Here is a 20,584-nt window from a genome sequence, read left to right on the forward strand (position 1 = left end):
AATCGTCATTGGCCGGGGCTGTTAACGGGTATCAGATCCAAAATTGGCACTGCCACGTGTCGGTTACCCTTGACGAAAACAATTCCATGACGCACTATTTATCGTCACGGGAGTGGACACTTCTGTGATGATAAATGAAGTACTGTAATGGAACACTTCTATGACAGCACATGTATGACTATCTTGATTCCGTCAAAACTCGTCACGGATGTACATGTGTAACACCCCCAGTGTCATGCTACAGTAATCTCATGCCTGATGATGCCATGTCATCATAATGAAGTTGCTAATCCTTTGTTTCAAACCAAACTCAAATTCAAATTTAAAATGCAAGTCAAATATTTATTTCTTCAAGCAGTAAAACAAAAATGTTCACATTGTCCTATAAATTCCCCTGACCATTGTTATGTTGAAACCAACCTCATTTGAGTTCTCAAAATGCCCATGGGAATTAATTTAGTGGTCCAACAACTTTTAAATTTGCCTTTTCAATTTCTAAAATTGGTTAGCCAACTCCTTTTGACCCCAACCTTTTTGTTCCATCTCAAGATATTGTGCTAGATTCACGTGCCAAGTTTTGTTCAAAACAAAACTCATTTGGTGCTAAAAGAAAATGCAAAACAGAGGAAGAAATTGAAAAGCAGTTAAAAAAAGGAAAGTAAAAAAAAGGGCCAGAAGCTACTGTGCAACTAGGCTCTAGTTGCACAGTGCCACGGCCCAGCTCATCTGGGGGCTTTCCCTTACCTCTGTTCACCTGAGGCGTGGTGGCCGCCGTTCGACCGCCCGCGGCCAAGGATGGCCACGCGGCGGCCATCCGCCGCTCCCCCGTCGCCTACTAGGTCGCCCCCGACCTAAACCCTAACCCTAACGCCCGCAGTTCCCCTCTCCTTCGCGCCGCTCCTTGCTCCCCCCATCATCCCGAGCGCCTCCGTCGCCGCTCGCCGCCGCAGCCGCGGCTACCGACCTCGCCTCGCCTCGCCGACCTGTCCAGCAGCTCCGCCGTCGTCGACTTCCTCGTCCCCGTCCACGAGCGCAAGCCGGGGAGCACCGCAGGCAGCGGATCGAGCCGCCCTCCTTCCGCCTCTGCTCCGGCGATCCCCTTCGACTCCGGCGACGCCTGCTGCTGCTACTAACCTTCCAGGGGCTTTACGTAGCTGCCCGGTGAGCCTCGCCTCTCTCCCCTTCGTCTTCCCGCCGTTGTCGTGCCCGTAGGTGCCGTTCCCCACATGTCCGAGCTCGCCTCCACCGAGCTCGTTGCCGGCCACGTTCCGGTGACCGAACGACCGCGCAAGTGTGTCCATCATGCTCGCCCGCACGCGTAGACGTCGTACGTGCTTAGGACCGCTTGTTTTGCTCGCCGTTGCGCCGTTTGCAAGCTCGCCGTGCCTCGGGTCTCCGCCGTCCATGTCACCGGCGACGACTCCGGCCATCCCTGCTCGCGTCACCACCCGTGTTGGACGCGGCGTTCTCCACTCGTTCGAACACAAGTCACGGCGCGTGTTTTGGCTTGCTGTAGCGAAAGTCCCGACGAACTCCGGCGAGAAACCGCCGCGGACGCGCTCGCCGGAGCTCCTCCGGCGCCGGCCCTGACCTGGCGTGGCGTGGGGCCCGCCCAGTGCCGCTGACAGTGGGCCCCTGCGCCTCTGTTTGACTGCGTTGACCACGGTCAACGCGGGGTACTATTCCCCAGCCACTGACATATAGGCCCCACCACCTAATTAGGTTAGTCAAAAGTTTTTAAAAATAAACTTAATTAGTTAAAACCTGATCAGTCACTGACAGGTGGGCCGAGTAGTTTTACTAACTAAATTTAGATTAGTTTGAACTCTGTTTAACCCACTGTCTATGACAGGTGGGTCCCCCGTGTCAGTTTTGACCAGTCAACCGGACTGTTGACTGCTGACGTCACTCATACGTCATGCTGACGTCATATTCCTTTTTCTGTTAATTAAATAATTCCAGAAATTCAAATAATCTTTGAAAATTCATATCTTTTAAACCGTAACTCGGATGAAAATGTTTTCTACATGAAAGTTGCTCAGAACGACGAGACGAATCCGGATACGCAGTCCGTTCGTCCACCACACCTCCCTAACATATCGAACTCGCAACTTTCCCCCTCCGGTCCGTCTGTCCGAAAACGCAAAACATCGGGAATACTTTCCCGGCTGTTCCCCCCCTTCGCCGGTACCACCTACTGTCGCGTTAGGACACACCTAGCACTGCTCATTGTCATGTCACGCATCGTCATGTTTATGTTTGCATTGTATTTACTGTTTCTTCCCCCTCTTCTCTCCGGTAGACTACGAGACCGACACTGCTGCTGCCCAGTTCGACTACGGAGTTGACGACCCCTCCTTCTTGCCAGAGCAACCAGGCAAGCCCCCCCCTTGATCACCAGATATCGCCTATTCTTCTCTATACTGCTTGCATTAGAGTAGTGTAGCATGTTACTGCTTTCCGTTAATCCTATCCTGATGCATATCCTGTCATTGTTGCTACAGTTGTTACCCTTACCTGCTATCCTACTGCTTAGTATAGGATGCTAGTGAACCATCAGTGGCCCTACTCTCTTGTCCGTCTGCCATGCTATACTACTGGGCCGTGATCACTTCGGGAGGTGATCATGGGTATATTCTATATACATTATATACATGACACATGTGGTGACTAAAGTCGGGTCGGCTCGTTGAGTACCCGCAAGTGATTCTGATGAGGGGGCTGAAAGGACAGGTGGCTCCACCCCGGTAGAGGTGGGCCTGGGTTCCTGACGGCCCCCGACTGTTACTTTATGGCGGAGCGACAGGGCAGGTTGAGACCACCTAGGAGAGAGGTGGGCCTGGCCCTGGTCGGCGTTCGCGGATACATAACACGCTTAACGAGTTCTTGGTATTTGATCTGAGTCTGGCCATTTGGTCTATACGCACTAACCGTCTACGCGGGAGTAGTTATGGGTATCCCGACGTCGTGGTATCAGCCGAAGCCTTCGTGACGTCAGCGACTGAGTGGCGCGCGCCGGATTGGACTGGAACGCCACTATGCTAGGTCTGCTTCCGGCCGCGTACGCAACGTGCAGGTGTGCATAGGGCGATGGGCCCAGACCCCTGCGCGCATAGGGTTAGACCGGCGTGCTGACCTCTCTGTTGTGCTTAGGTGGGGCTGCGACGCGTTGATCTTACGAGGCCGGGCATGACCCAGAAAAGTGTGTCCGACCAAATGGGATCGAGCGAGTTGGGTTATGTGGTGCACCCCTGCAGGGAAGTTTATCTATTCGAATAGCCGTGTCCCTCGGTAAAAGGACGACCCAGAGTTGTACCTTGACCTTATGACAACTAGAACTGGATACTGAATAAAATACACCCTTCCAAGTGCCAGATACAACCCGGTGATCGCTCTCTAACAGGGCGACGAGGAGGGGATCGCCGGGTAGGATTATGCTATGCGATGCTACTTGGAGGACTTCAATCTACTCTTTTCTACATGCTGCAAGATGGAGGCTGCCAGAAGCGTAGTCTTCGACAGGATTAGCTATCCCCCTCTTATTCTGGCATTCTGCAGTTCAGTCCACTGATATGCCCCTTTACACATATACCCATGCATATGTAGTGTAGCTCCTTGCTTGCGAGTACTTTGGATGAGTACTCATGGTTGCTTCTCTCCCTCTTTTCCCCCTTTCCTTTCTATCTGGTTGTCGCAACCAGATGTTGGAGTCCAGGAGCCAGACGCCACCGTCGACGACGACACCTACGACACTAGAGGTGCCTACTACTACGTGCAGCCCGCTGACGACGACCAGGAGTAGTTAGGAGGATCCCAGGCAGGAGGCCTGCGCCTCGTTCGATCTGTATCCCAGTTTGTGCTAGCCTTCTTAAGGCAAACTTGTTTAACTTATGTCTGTACTCAGATATTGTTGCTTCCGCTGACTCGTCTGTGATCGAGCACTTGTATTCGAGCCCTCGAGGCCCCTGGCTTGTATTATGATGCTTGTATGACTTATTTATGTTTTAGAGTTGTGTTGTGATATCTTCCCGTGAGTCCCTGATCTTGATCGTACACATTTGCGTGCATGATTAGTGTACGGTCAAATCGGGGGCGTCACAAGTTGGTATCAGAGCCGACTGCCTGTAGGAATCCCCCTTTCCAACTTCTTGGCCGAAGTTGAGTCTAGTCAGTGAAAACTGTTTTACTAACATGGCTATGTGGCTTACGGGCCCACGTCGCCATTGGGTGGTAGTAGGATCTTTTATTCCTCAACCTATACTCTGGGACTCTGACATCTCTTCTATTCGGGTTAATTGAATTTTGCTAAATCTGACATTAGGATCTCATTATCACTTTCACCCGGAGAGCCCCTTATTACTGATGTTCGTCTGCTGCACGTGAAGACCCTGAAGATACTCTCCGCTGATAACCCGAGAACTTGTGTTCATCGCTTTTGCAATTCCCTTTCATCGATAAACTCCTATGGATAACCACGTATACTCGCCATTCTTACAATGTTTCCCAGTTGATCTTGTTATTACAAGATACCCCGAAATTCTCTCTGTTGTTCCGAGAATCCTTTGAGCTTACTGCCTTGCTGTTCTTTGTCACCTGAATACCCCTACGGATAATTCTCGCACTTACCGAGTATCCGGTCATCCCCAGTTGATTCAAGTATTCCACATTAGTCTTCAAAATACTATTCGATCTTTCGAAAATCCTCAGGAGCCTATTACTCTTGAAATTCTTGTTTGCTTGCATTATGGTTAATCCCATAAGTCTCGTAATCTTATTGGCATCTCTTGTCATTATCATTCTGAGTCCGTTGATTCTATTTGTTGCGAATGCTCGCAATCCTCCATCATCTCCTAGAATTCATTCTTCCGGCTCAGACGTCATTTTAAACGTGAGCTGGATCTCGACCTATCAAATTGCCATCGATTGTACCCCTAAGCCTACTCAACTTATCCATCCTTGATCAGAGCGTTGCTTCTGACCCCATGATTTGGAAATCATAATTCTTTTGCATTTGAACTTTGAGTTAGTCAGTTGTTTCTATAATCAGATCTCCTTGCGTTCTTCTTCCTCTGGTTGAGTACCGATGCTCACATCAGATCCCTAGTGGACCATCGGTTCCTTTGTTGGATTTTATCCGACAGTGTCCTTCATATTGAATAACCTTGTGAGCCTTTCCATGGGTATATAATGCCTTTGGTAAATTGTATCATCTGTTTTTGAACAATGCTCTTCTTTCGAGCTTGTAATATTTACTCCGAAGTTTGTGGTATATGTTCCTAAGATGCCTTGATGAGTTGAAACCTATGCCTTTCATAATATGTGTGAACTCGAAAGTTTTCATGAGTCATACTCTTCTGGTATTTTGCCAGATAAAAATTTTCAACACTGCAACTTCATCAAACGCGAGAAGTGAATGAAAGGTTATGCATTGAAGAAGTGGGAGTCGACCTTGAACTTTGCGTTCATGCCCATGGACACGATGTAGATCTTATCATTAAATCTTTTCTTAAATTAATTATTCCCTTGGTATAAGTTCATCTTTTATCTGGGATCTGGCCTTTTGCAATCGTGGTTCCGACCATGTTCTCCTTTAAATACCATTTCTCGTGCAAGTTTAAGCACTTGTCTTCTGCAGAGTAATACCCCAGTCCAACCTCTACTTTGATTTGTCGTCGAGTATTATCCCCCTGGTATCTCAAGATTATCACGGAACTGCATAACTTCTTATGAGTTCTCCACCAAGTATTACATTCTCATTGATTCCAATTGTTCACGGGCTTCGAGTTATTAAACACTCAAGGACATCGATAACTGAATCGAGTCCGCATCACGATTAAACAACTCTTAGTAATCTCCTTTGCTTACGAGTTCGTACTCGATCACGTCATCCCTAGCCTGCTCAGCTATGCCATTATCGTGCCGATTTTAACTGTGCTACCTGGTCCTTATTCCCAGAGCACAGCTTTCGACGATGAGCTAAGCTTACGTCGATCTTCCTCGTCATATCACTTCTCCTTGAACAGCAAACTTGATTCCGAGTTTGTGTCCTAACCGTGGTTCCAATAACCTTTCGCTTTCATCATTCCTTTGACTTGATGTCATCGTCGATCGATTACATCTCCATGAAACCTCTCGACAAAATTTGTCATGATCATCATCAACATTCTGAGTTCCTCCAGGATATCAATTGAATTCATGATGAGAAATACCATCCTTGCCCCTCGATGATTTGTGTTATCATCGGCAACATTCTTGCTTTCCCTTCAATACAAACTTGTTCATGTTTTGTGTTGTACCTTGAGATCCTTGTTATCCAACTTATGTTATGTTCTACCTTGGAGTATTGCTATCTTTTATGTCAAGGATATTGTGAGAATTTCTCCACCTCTTGAGAATTCTTGATATAGTAATACTTCTCGCCATCTCCATTTGATTTCTGATCCCCGTGTTGTTTCTAACCTGAATACCGACAATTGAACTAGGATGCGTGAATTCAAAACTTCTAGCAATCCTATTGCTTTGGAGCTAATGGTCGATAGTTCATGCTTAGACTATTGGTTATCGAATCACCGTTCCAACATTGATCATGCTACCTAAGCCCATATTTTGGGTGCAACTTTCCACCAATGTTTAATTGGGTATGTTTTCCTCGAGCATACCTCATTATATCATTCGATCTAGCTAATGTTATCTCCTTGGTCACATAGTTGTGGAAATCTATTTTTTGGAAATCTCGAGGAATTGTCCCTGAGTCCATCAGCCACCCCCTCATCCTCCCCTTGGTTTAGTGATGAACCCTTGTTTTGGAACTTGCTTTCATAGTTCATTTCCCGAGAATCTTACAATGTCATCCCATCAATTTGTGTTGCACCTTTCCTCTCAGACATCCTGAGCCTGAGGTATCCTGACACCAATCAGATCTGAACCTCGGTCAGATATGATGGTTGGAACATATTTCCAAGAGTTATAACATTGGTCTCTACATAACTCGATAAGGTGGTGTCTTTGCTTAGCACCCCTAGCCAGAGGACCTTTTGTTATAATTTCCTTTTTAGCAAGGTTAACCATTCTTCCATGAGGAAATTGAAAGACTTATTCTATATGTTGTTCCTGATGAATCCTTGTGTATTCCAAGTCTGTCTTTTGCTTGAAGACCATCTCAATGCTATCTCGAAGCATGTCTGTGGTACTCCGAATTTTAATAAGAACATTTGAAGCACAATGCTAAACTTTCTTTATCAATTATCCAAACACCATTGTATGGGTAATGGCATGAAATTTCTCTCCTCTTTCCTAAAGGGTTTTCTACGTTATATCCCGACATGGATATCATGCTCTGCTTACCCTTGGGAAGAATATACCCTTGAAATATGTGTTTAAACACATTTTCCTTTCCATTGTTCTGTTTAATCTGATAACGATATTTTCCTTCCCATTCTTTTGTTTAACCCTTCTTGAGTTCTATATGATCTAAGCAGTAATATTCTCCTGCTTATGTAAACACCTCGGTGTACAATTCTGTCAGCAAGACCCTGTTACTATTGTTGATGACATCCCGGTAGCCATCGATGGACGAGAACTTTGCCTAATGGTCCGCCTCGTTTCAACGAGCAGGAAAATGGTTCTCTTCGTCCCTCGCCCTTGGTACCGATGTTGTTGCCGACATAAAAGACAGGCTATCCTCTTACATGCCTTACTTACATGATCGTGCAAGACATTACTGCCCTTTCTACTTTTAACCCACATGGTGGGCCCAAAACCCACAGTTCCACAGGATCGAAACCTGACTCTCTTGTACACCCCCTGTTCCCAAGGTTATTCCTCACGCTTGGCTTCGTATGTAATTCACGTGCCACCTTTCGTGAGATCATCAATTTTGGTATTAGACACAACACTTATTCCCATTGCTCTGAACCCCTTTCACCCTCTGTTTCAGGCAACGGGCGGTTGCCTAACCGCTTGGAGCTTCTTGTTGCCCCTCCTTACCTTGCTCTCGATAACTTTCTTGAATTTCAACTCGAGAGATACTTCTACCTCATTCCCTGAATTGTACACCAGATAATTAATCCTATAAGGGCCAGTTCTCCCGAAGTTACTCTTTACTTCCCCACTTAAATCTCGGGACGAGATTTCTTGTAGTGGAGGAGATTTGTAACACCCCCAGTGTCATGCTACAGTAATCTCATGCCTGATGATGCCATGTCATCATAATGAAGTTGCTAATCCTTTGTTTCAAACCAAACTCAAATTCAAATTTAAAATGCAAGTCAAATATTTATTTCTTCAAGCAGTAAAACAAAAATGTTCACATTGTCCTATAAATTCCCCTGACCATTGTTATGTTGAAACCAACCTCATTTGAGTTCTCAAAATGCCCATGGGAATTAATTTAGTGGTCCAACAGCTTTTAAATTTGCCTTTTCAATTTCTAAAATTGGTTAGCCAACTCATTTTGACCCCAACCTTTTTGTTCCATCTCAAGATATTGTGCTAGATTCACGTGCCAAGTTTTGTTCAAAACAAAACTCATTTGGTGCTAAAAGAAAATGCAAAACAGAGGAAGAAATTGGAAAGCAGTTAAAAAAGGAAAGTAAAAAAAGGGCCAGAAGCTACTGTGCAACTAGGCTCTAGTTGCACAGTGCCACGGCCCAGCCCATCCGGGGGCTTTCCCTTACCTCTGTTCACCTGAGGCGTGGTGGCCGCCATTCGACCGCCCGCGGCCAAGGATGGCCACGCGGCGGCCATCCGCCGCTCCCCCGTCGCCTACTAGGTCGCCCCCGACCTAAACCCTAACCCTAACGCCCGCAGTTCCCCTCTCCTTCGCGCCGCTCCTTGCTCCCCCCATCATCCCGAGCGCCTCCGTCGCCGCTCGCCGTCGCAGCCACGGCTACCGACCTCGCCTCGCCTCGCCGACCTGTCCAGCAGCTCCGCCGTCGTCGACTTCCTCGTCCCCGTCCACGAGCGCAAGCCGGGGAGCACCGCAGGCAGCGGATCGAGCCGCCCTCCTTCCGCCTCTGCTCCGGCGATCCCCTTCGACTCCGGCGACGCCTGCTGCTGCTACTAACCTTCCAGGGGCTTTACGTAGCCGCCCGGTGAGCCTCGCCTCTCTCCCCTTCGTCTTCCCGCCGTTGTCGTGCCCGTAGGTGCTGTTCCCCACATGTCCGAGCTCGCCTCCACCGAGCTCGTCGCCGGCCATGTTCCGGTGACCGAACGACCGCGCAAGTGTGTCCATCATGCTCGCCCGCACGCGTAGACGTCGTACGTGCTTAGCACCGCTTGTTTTTCTTGCCGTTGCGCCGTTTGCAAGCTTGCTGTGCCTCGGGTCTCCACCGTCCATGTCACCGGCGACGACTCCGGCCATCCCTGCTCGCGTCACCACCCGTGTGGGACGCGGCGTTCTCCACTCGTTCGAACACAAGTCACGGCGCGTGTTTTGGCTTGCTGTAGCGAAAGTCCCGACGAACTCCGGCGAGAAACCGCCGCGGACGCGCTCGCCGGAGCTCCTCCAGCGCCGGCCCTGACCTGGCGTGGCGTGGGGCCCGCCCAGTGCCGCTGACAGTGGGCCCCTGCGCCTCTGTTTGACTGCGTTGACCACGGTCAACGCGGGGTACTATTCCCCGGCCACTGACATATAGGCCCCACCACCTAATTAGGTTAGTCAAACGTTTTTAAAAATAAACTTAATTAGTTAAAACCTGATCAGTCACTGACAGGCGGGCCCAGTAGTTTTACTAACTAAATTTAGATTAGTTTGAACTCTGTTTAACCCACTGTCTATGACAGGTGGGTCCCCCGTGTCAGTTTTGACCAGTCAACCGGACTGTTGACTGCTGACGTCACTCATATGTCATGCTGACGTCATATTCCTTTTTCTGTTAATTAAATAATTCCAGAAATTCAAATAATCTTTGAAAATTCATATCTTTTAAACCGTAACTCGGATGAAAATGTTTTCTACATGAAAGTCGGGTCGGCTCGTTGAGTACCCGCAAGTGATTCTGATGAAGGGGCTGAAAGGACAGGTGGCTCCACCCCGGTAGAGGTGGGCCTGGGTTCCTGACGGCCCCCGACTGTTACTTTATGGCGGAGCGACAGGGCAGGTTGAGACCACCTAGGAGAGAGGTGGGCCTGGCCCTGGTCGGCGTTCGCGGATACATAACACACTTAATGAGTTCTTGGTATTTGATCTGAGTCTGGCCATTTGGTCTATACGCACTAACCATCTACGCGGGAGTAGTTATGGGTATCCCGGCCTCGTGGTATCAGCCGAAGCCTTCGTGACGTCAGCGACTGAGTGGCGCGCGCCGGATTGGACTGAAACGCCACTAGGCTAGGTCTGCTTCCGGCCGCGTACACAACGTGCAGGTGTGCATAGGGCGATGGGCCCAGACCCCTGCGCGCATAGGGTTAGACCGGCGTGCTGACCTCTCTGTTGTGCTTAGGTGGGGCTGCGACACGTTGATCTTACGAGGCCGGGCATGACCCAGAAAAGTGTGTCCGGCCAAATGGGATCGAGCGTGTTGGGTTATGTGGTGCACCCCTGCAGGGAAGTTTATCTATTCAAATAGCCGTGTCCCTCGGTAAAAGGACGACCCAGAGTTGTACCTTGACCTTATGACAACTAGAACTGGATATTGAATAAAATACACCCTTCCAAGTGCCAGATACAACCCGGTGATCGCTCTCTAACATGGCGACGAGGAGGGGATCGCCGGGTAGGATTATGCTATGCGATGCTACTTGGAGGACTTCAATCTACTCTCTTCTACATGCTGCAAGATGGAGGCTGCCAGAAGCGTAGTCTTCGATAGGATTAGCTATCCCCCTCTTATTCTGGCATTCTGCAGTTCAGTCCACTGATATGCCCCTTTACACATATACCCATGCATATGTAGTGTAGCTCCTTGCTTGCGAGTACTTTGGATGAGTACTCACGGTTGCTTCTCTCCCTCTTTTCCCCCTTTCCTTTCTATCTGGTTGTCGCAACCAGATGTTGGAGTCCAGGAGCCAGACGCCACCGTCGACGACGACACCTACGACACTGGAGGTGCCTACTACTACGTGCAGCCCGCTGACGACGACCAGGAGTAGTTAGGAGGATCCCAAGCAGGAGGCCTGCGCCTCGTTCGATCTGTATCCCAGTTTGTGCTAGCCTTCTTAAGGCAAACTTGTTTAACTTATGTCTGTACTCAGATATTGTTGCTTCCGCTGACTCGTCTGTGATCGAGCACTTGTATTCGAGCCCTCGAGGCCCCTGGCTTGTATTATGATGCTTGTATGACTTATTTATGTTTTAGAGTTGTGTTGTGATATCTTCCCGTGAGTCCCTGATCTTGATCGTACACATTTGCGTGCATGATTAGTGTACGGTCAAATCGGGGGCGTCACAACATGCTTGACATAAAACGTGACCTACTGTGACAAACACGTATTGTCACAGAAGTGTTTTTAGTGATTAAGAGCATAAATGCTCTATCACCCTACCGCCACCGCCGCAGCGCACGCTGCCGCACGCCATGCCGCCACCTGTGAGGTGCGTCCCGCGCCAACGCCCTCGGGCAGGACAATAGATGGCCCACCACCGCCCAGGCCGGCCGGGCTTTGCCCGTCAGCACGCGCTGACGATGATGAGTAGGGGCAGGAGGAGGAGGGGGGTCTATTGGCGGCGGATGTGAGGCTCCCCCGGTCGCCGCGGGGGTCACGCGAGGAGGGGCGGATGAGGGGAGACTTGATACGTCTTCAACATATCTATAATTTTTTATTGTTCCATACTATTATATTATCTATCTTGGATGTTTTATATGCATTCATATGCTATTTTATATGATTTTTGGGACTAACCTATTAACCTAGTGCCCAGTGCCAGTTGCTGTTTTTTCCTTATTTTTATCTTTTACAGAAAATCAATACCAAATGGAGTCCAAACAGAACGAAACTTTTTGAGGATTTTTCTTGGACCATAAGACAACCACGAAGGTGGGCCCCTCGAGACCCCCTAACCCTAATTCCAGCTCTATAAATATCCAAATATTCCCCGTATACCAGGGGGCACACCAAAAATACTTTTCCGCCGCCGCAAACTTCTGTTCTCGTGAGATCCCATCTTGGGGCCTTTTTTGGTACTCTGCCGGAGGGGGATTCGGTCATGGAGGGCCTCTACACCAACCTTGCTGCCCTACCGATGATGTGTGAGTAGTTTACCACAGACCTACGGGTACATAGCTAGTAGCTATATGGCTTCTTCTCTCTCTTTGATCTTCAATACAATGTTCTCCTCGATGTTCTTGGAGATCTATTCAATGTAATCTTATTTTTCCCTGTGTTTGTTGAGATCCGATGAATTGTGGGTTTATGATCAGATTATCTATGAATATTATTTGAGTCTTCTCTGAACTCTTTTATGCACGATTAAGATAGCTTTGTATTTCTATCCGATCTATTGATTTGGTTTGGCCAACTAGATTGATCTTTCTTGCAATGGGAGAGGTGCTTTGTGATGGGTTCAATCTTGCGGTGTCTTAAGGCGTTACTCCGTTCTTGTTAACTTAATACACTAGATGCATGCTAGATAGCGGTCGATGTGTGGAGTAATAGTAGTAGATGCAGAATCGCTTCGGTCTACTTGTCACTGACGTGATGCCTATATTCATGATCATTGCCTTAGATATCGTCATAACTATGCGCTTTTCTATCAATTGCTCAACAGTAATTTGTTCACCCACCGTATGCTTTCTTCAAGAGAGAAGCCTCTAGTGAAACCTATGGCCCCCGGGTCTATTTTTATCATATTATTTTCAGATCTATAAAACCAAAAACCCAAAAATACCTTGCTGAAATTTATTTATCTTTACTTTATTTTACACTTTTACTTATCTTTTATATCAATCTCTATTAGATCTCACCCTTGCTAGTGACCGCGAAGGGATTGACAACCCCTTTTTCGCGTTGTGTGCAAGAGTTTGTTAGTTTGTGCATGTGCATCTATTGGAGACTTGCGTGTGCCTCCTACTGGATTGATACCTTGGTTCTCAACTGAGGGAAATACTTATCTCTACTTTGCTGCATCACCCTTTCCTCTTTAAGGGAAAAATCAACGCAAACTCAAGAAGTAGCAAGACTCGCCGGCGGCGGCGCGGAGGGGCGGCGGAGGAGGAGCACCCTTTCTCCCCTCCTCTCGTGTCGTCCCCGCGGGCAACTAACAGGGCTAACCCTACCTGCTGACCCTTTCTCCCCTCCTCCCACCCCCTCCCCCGTCACCGTCGGCAAGCACCGCCGGGCAAAGCCTAGTGGTGTCGGTGGCGATGGGCACCTTCAGAACGGCCTGGCCGGATGGGGACATCATGCTCACACGGGGCCGGCGGCTCGACGATAGGTGCGGGTGGCAACAGAGACACACACAAGGGCTTGTGGCGTGGCAGTCGCGGGAGGTGGTCCTCTGGTGGTTGGGGGCTCCATCGAGTGGCAGTTCTGGCGATCTGGCGGGCGGCATGGGAGGCGGGTGGTGCCCTGTTGGTCGTCCTCGTGGCCGGCAGGGTGTGCTGCGTTGGAGGTGGGCCAGGACAGCGCCCCCATGCCAGACCTGGCACGTCGGTTGGGGGCCTGTCCGGTGCGTGGGGCTGGCGGCGCCCGGCGTGGTTGCCGGTTTGGACGGGAGCGTGATGGCGGGGCCTGGGCGCACTCGGGGGGCTGTTGTGTGGCGTGATTTGCTCCAACTGCTTCTTCCCCTAGTTGGGGGCATGTGGAGGTGGGTCCGACGGCTGTCTGGCGGAGTTCGGCTGGGGCTGGAGGTGGTGGTTGGGTGCAGGGCAAGCTGGCCATTGGCGGCTGCCCTGGCGACCGGAGTTGCCGGCTGCCTTGGGCATCCCGGTCTGGATCTGAATGTTAGATCTGATGGGGCAGTCTTTGCTTCGCTCGGTGGTGCTGTCCCACTATTGGCCGACAGTGCCACCGCCCTTGGCCATTTCTGGCGATGTCGAGTTGGGGTCTGTGGATGTTTGGGGTGGCGGCGGGGTTCATGGTTTGTGGTGGTGGACGATTTCCAGCAGCGTGCAGGTATTGGGGGTCTAACTTGGTCTGTATCAGAGCAAGCCCTCGCGTTATGGCCCACTTGCTTGCTCTCTGTTTGTGGCGTCGGTCTGAATTTCACGCCTGGGGCATTACGGTGTCATCGTTCGGATCGGCGGCTAGTACCACAGATATGGCGGCGTCAAGTATGGTTGGCAGTGGCCGTCGGTAGTCTTCGGGTTGAATCCCCCTGGTCCACCATGACCAGCTTGGGATGCGGGTGGGGGCGCTGACCCAGACCCGGTGGCTGATGCCGGGCTAGGGGAGAAAGACGACGTCTTTCGCTTCTACTACCGTGGTTGGGTGGTCATGATGTGGATAGTTGGTGATGCCTTGGGACTTGGATGCCGGGGTGGTGGTCCTGGATGGCAGGCTCCACGGTTGGCTTTCAGGCAGGCTCCATGGTGGCGGCGGTGGTGGCTACACCTCTTGGTTGTGCAGGCGGTGAGGGGTGTAGTGGCGGGAGGCCCTGGTTTGCTCTGGCAGTGCCCAGATCTGGCGTGGATGAGTTGACCCTAGTTGTGGTGGTGGCCGGCATCCCTCCTGTGGTGGTGGCTAGTGTTTGAGCGAAAGCTTTGTGCTTCTGGCGCCGGCGAAGGTGGCGCCCATGGGTGTCGCTTGCTTCTTGAAGACAACGTCAGGATCTCGCCCTTGTGCTAGGGCTTCGAGAGAAAACTCTTGTCCGTATGGACTCGGCAGCCGCGTCGCTTCGCGACGTCACCCTCTTGGGGGCGTTGACATGGTGCTCAGGTGTCCGTGCTCGGACCTCCTATCATGACTAGTAGGTGGGTCATCGCCAAGACACACGCACTGGCAAGCGGGGCCCCCATGACAGAGAAGCAGAGCGATGAGCCAAGTTGTGGAGGCGCTGCATCTGGGCCCTAGCATGATGGGTCGAATGAGCGCGCGTGTGTGTGCAGCATGCGTGTTGCCGTGTGTGGCAGGGTTAAGTAGCGGAGTGGGTAGTGATACAGATAATCGAGAATTATTGTAACCGAATAGACGAAGCGAGAAGCTGTCCTTCTCCTTCCTCGGCCTCCTTCCTCTCCAAATTATTCCCACCTACTCTCCTCCTCCCTCTTGATCTAGATCGGATCGGTAACAATTGGTATCAAAGGTCAGGCGACCTAGAGACGGCCTACTGATATATCTCCAACGTATCTATAATTTATGAAGTATTCATGCCATGTTTACAACAATTTTATATGGTTTTGGTATGATTTGAATGGAACTAACCCGGACTGACGCTGTTTTCAGCAGAACTACCGTGGTGTTGTTTATGTGTAGAAATAAAAGTTCTTGAAATTGGACGAAACTTTTTGACGATTTTTTTGGAAGAAAAGAAAAATACTAGAGCAAAGAACCACTGGAGGGGCCCCCCCTACTGCCCACAAGGCACCAGGGAGCGCCACCCCCTGGCGCGTCCTCGTGGGTAGTGGGGCCCCTGAGGCCCATCTTCACATGAAACTGATGCGAAAAATCCTATATATTTAGAAACCTCCGAAAGTTAACCTAGATCAGAAGTTCAGCTACCGCAAGCCTCCGTAGCCACGAAAAACCAATCTAGACCCTGTTCCGGCACCCTGCCGGAGGTGGAAATCATTACCGGTGGCCATCTTCATCGTCCCGACGGCCACCATGATGAGGAGGGAGCAGTCCACCCTCGGGGCTGAGGGTTTGTACCAGTAGCTATGTGTTTAATCTCTCTTTCTCTCGTGTTCTTGAGTTGGCACAATCTTGATGTATCGCAAGCTTTGTTAATATACTCGGATCATATGGTGTTTCTCCCTCTGTATCTTGTTATGATGAATTGAGTTTTCCCTTTTACATTTTGTTTTATCGGATTGAATACTTTTATGGATTTGAGAGAACTTGATGTATGTCTTGCTATGAATACCCATGGTGACAATGCGGTATCATATTGATTCACTTGATATATGTTTTGGCACTCAACTCGCGGATTCCCAAGGTGACATTGGGGTAATCTATGCACAGGGGTTGATGCACGTTTTCATCCTTGTTTCTCCAGTAGAAATCTTAGGGCACTCTTTGAGTTTCTTTGTGTTGGATCGAGTATTATGAATCTGAAATTGTTTGATGCATATCGTATAATCAACTCATGGATACTTGTGGTGACATTGGAGTATCTAGGTGACATTAGAGTTGGTTGATGTGTATCATATGGTGTTATTTTAGTATGAACTCTTAGATAGATCGATCGGAAAGGATAACTTAGTGTTATTTTAGTACGAACTCTTGAATAGATCAATCAAAAAGGATAACTCTGAGGTGGTTTCGTACCCTACAAACAATTTCTTCTTATGTTCTCTGCTAGATAGGAACTTTGGAGTGATTCTTCATCGCACGTTGAGGGATGGTTATATGATCCAATTATATTTGCATTGTTGAGACATTGCACTAGTGAAAGTACGAACCCTAGGCCTTGTTTTTAAGCATTGCAATACTGTTTGTTCTCACTTTTATTACTTGCTACCTTGCTGTTTTTTATTGTTACTATTACAAAAATCAATATCTACTATCATTACTACACTTGTATCACCATCTCTTCACCGAACTAGTGCACCTATACAATTTACCATTGTATTTGGTGTGTTGGGGACTGATACGTCTCCAATGTATCTATAATTTTTGATTGTTCCATGCTGTTATATTATCATTCTTGAATGTTTTACAATCATTTTATATCATATTTGGTACTAACCTATTGACATAGTGCCCAGTGCCAATTGCTGTTTTCTGCTTGTTTTTTACAATGCAGGAAATCAATACCAAACGGATTCCAAATGCAATGAAATTTTTTGTGGAATTTTTATGGACCAAAAGACACCCAATGGGCCGGAGAAGCACCTGGGGGGGGGGGGTTACCCGAGGGCGGCAAAAATTGTGCCCACCTCGGTGGCCTCCCGCACCGCCTCTTTGCTCTATAAATACACCAATATTCTAGAAACCCTAGGGGAGTCGACGAAAATCAATTCCAGCCGCCACAAGTTCCAGAATCACCAGATCCAATCTAGACACCATCATGGAGGGGTTCATCATCCTCATTGGTGCCTCTCTGATGATGCGTGAGTAGTTCATTGTAGACCTACGGGTCCGTAGTTAGTAGCTAGATGGCTTCCTCTCTCTCTTCTGATTCTCAATACAATGGTCTCTTGGAGATCCATATGATGTAACTCTTTTTGCGGTGTGTTTGTTGGGATCCGATGAACTTTGAGTTTATGATCAGATCTATGTTTTTATCCCTGAAAGTTATTTGAGTCTTCTTTGATCTCTTATATGCATGATTGCTTATAGCCTCGTATTTCTTCTCTGATATTTGGGTTTTGTTTGACCAACTTGATCTATTTATCTTGCAATGGGAAGAGGTGCTTTGTGATGGGTTCAATCTTACGGTGCTTGATCCCAGTGACAGAAGGGGAACCGACACGTATGTATCGTTGCTATTAAGAATAACAAGATGGGGCCTATTTCCACATAAATAGATCTTGTCTACATCATGTCATCGTTCTTATTGCATTACTCCGTTTTTCCATGAACTTAATACACTAGATGCATGCTGGATAGCGGTCGATGTGTGGAGTAATTAGTAGATGCAGGCAGGAGTCGGTATACTAATATTGGACGTGATGCCTATATAATGATCATTGCCTGGATATTGTCATGATTATTTGAAGTTTTATCAATTGCCAAAGAGTAATTTGTTTACCCACCATATGCTATTTTTCTTGAGAGAAGCCACTAGTGAAATCTACGGCCCCCGGGTCTCTTCTTTATTATATTTGCCTTCGCGATCTATTTTTATTTGCTTTTATTTTCAGATATATATTTCCAAAAACCCAAAATACCTTGATGCAATTTTTGTTTATTTATTTTATCTCGCGTTCCCATGAGATCTATTTATCCAATCTACTACAATTTTGTCTATCTTTTTACCCGTGAGGGATTGACAACCCCTCTCTTACGTCGGGTTGCAAGTATTTGTTCTTTGTGTGCAGGAGTTGTTTACGTGGTGTTGCGTGGTTCTCCTACTAGTTCGATAACGTTGGTCTCATCACTCAGGGAAATACCTACCGTTGCTGTGATGCATCATCCCTTCATCTTTGGGGAAATACCGACGTAGTTCTAGCAGACATCAAAAGGAATTTGTGGCGCCGTTGCCAAGGAGACATCATCAACATCTACCAGGTTCCTAATCACAAATCTCATCTCCTTGTAATTTACATTATTTTCCATTTGCTTCTCTCCCACTTCACAAAAATTTGCCATTTTATTCGCCCTCTTTTTCGTTCGCCGTTTTCTCGTCTATCTTTTTTGCTTGCAATCATGAGTGATTTCGGTATGGCAGAAACAGATGATGGCCTAACTCCTAAAATTGGACGATCTGGCAATCTGGATGCTAAAACTTTTGTTTTGGGGCAAGGGATCATTATAGGAGAAGAATGTATCCAAGAATTTTTCAACTGCGTTGGAAATTTAAGTCTTGATGATGTTCCTATACTTAAGAGGACTAAATCTTATGCGAAAGCTATTTCAGCACTTGTTCTGAAACTTGAAAATAAATTTATCTGTACTCACCCTACCTTGCAAATATTTTTTTTGAGTTGCGCGTTATAAAGAATCCCAAAGATAAAAAATTGGCCACCCTTGTTCTTATGAATGAATTTGATTTCATAGTACGGGAAGCAAGGGAAATCTTTGATTTCTATGGTATGAATCGTGAAAAACCGGTGATAGATGAAATTCTTTATAATAGTGATTATGCGTTAAGACATTTGCTTGTGGATAATCAAATCTTTGATGACAATCTTAAAAAGGAAGTCCCTATTTTAGATATAATCCAACAAGTTTTCAATGATGTTAATCAACATTATTCTTGGATTGTTGCCGGAAATCAAAGGGGCTATGATGATAAGCAACTTGACAGTGCTAAGGTTTCCATGGATAATATATTTTATGTTGTTTTTACAAAACCTCATGACAAAAACACCTCTAAGGAAATTAAGGAGAAAGATGACAACACTTAGATCCTTTGCGTTATGCCTAGCTAGGGGCGTAAAACGATAGCGCATGTTGGGAGGCAACCCAACTTGTATCTTTTTGCTTTTTGGTTTTCTTGCTGTTTTCAATAAAATACAGAATTATGCCTCTGTTTAGATGTGTTTTGTGGTTTAAATTAGTGTTTGTGCCAAGCAAAGCCTTTGGGATCATGTTGGGTGATACTTGATTTGATCTTGCTGAAAAACAGAAACTTTTGCGTCCAGAAAAACAATTTTGAAAAATCACAGAAGCGACGAAAAATTCTGAATATTTTACAGTAGATTTATATACAAATTTCTCACATTGTAGTTTTTCAGAATTTTCGGAGTTACAGAAGTATTCAAAATATCCAGATTGTTACAGACCGTTCTGTTTTTGACAGATTCTGTTTTCTTTGCGTTGTGTGCTTGTTCTGATGATTCTATGGTTTTCTTTGAAGAGTTTTTGCCATAGAAAATTTGGAATACAATAGATATAATTAAAGAATAAAATATGAATGGGTTTGCAACAATACTTATAGTGGTGATTTGCTTTCTTATACTAACGGATCTCACGAAGGTTTTGTTGAGTTTTGTGTGATTGAAGTTTTCAAGTTTTGGGTGATGTTACGATGGATGAAGGAATAAAGAGTAACAAGATCCTAAGCTTGGGGATGCCCATGGCATCCCAAGCTATTATCCAAAGATAAGCAAGCAACTAAGCTTGGGGATGCCCGAGTGGCATCCCCTCTTTCTTCCAACGACCATCGGTATTTTACTCGGAACTATATTTTTATTCGTCACATATTATGAGCTTTGCTTGGAGCGTCTTGTATGATATGAGTCTTTGCTTGTTTGCTTTTTATTTTAAGTCATGAATCCTTGCTGGACACACCTATTTGAGAGAGCCAAAATTATGCTATGACTTGTTAGAATTGCTCTTTATGCTTCACTTAAATCTTTATGAGCTATGAAATTGCTCTAGTGATTCACTTATATCTTTTTGAGCACGGTGTGCTTTGTTATTTTTGAAGAAATGCTCTCATGCTTCACTTAGATTTATTTGAGAGTTAGTAATTTTTTAAGAAATTCTCTCTTGCTTCACTTAAATTATTTTGAGAGAAAGAAATATGATGCTCATGATCTTCACTTATATTTGTTTGAGCTTATTAAAAGCAACATATGAAACTAGTTTCAAAGTGATAGATATCCAAAAAGGATAGAATAAAAAATTTCATGAAGATCATTGGACAAAATAAACTTGATTCTTTGTAATAGTTTTGAGATATGATGATATGATATGTGAGTTATGTTGGTGAGTAATTATGCTTTAGTAAGAATATTGGTGCTAAGGTTTGTGATTCCCTATGAAAGCACGAAAGTCAATTGTTATGCAATGAAATTACATCCTACTTGTGGTGCATTATTCGGTGTTAGTTATGCTTAATGCTCGCTTATGAGATTTTTCGTTTCTTGGTTGGATG

The sequence above is a fragment of the Triticum aestivum genome, chromosome 7D (assembly GCF_018294505.1).
Source record: "Triticum aestivum cultivar Chinese Spring chromosome 7D, IWGSC CS RefSeq v2.1, whole genome shotgun sequence".
Classification (NCBI taxonomy): Eukaryota; Viridiplantae; Streptophyta; class Magnoliopsida; order Poales; family Poaceae; genus Triticum; species Triticum aestivum.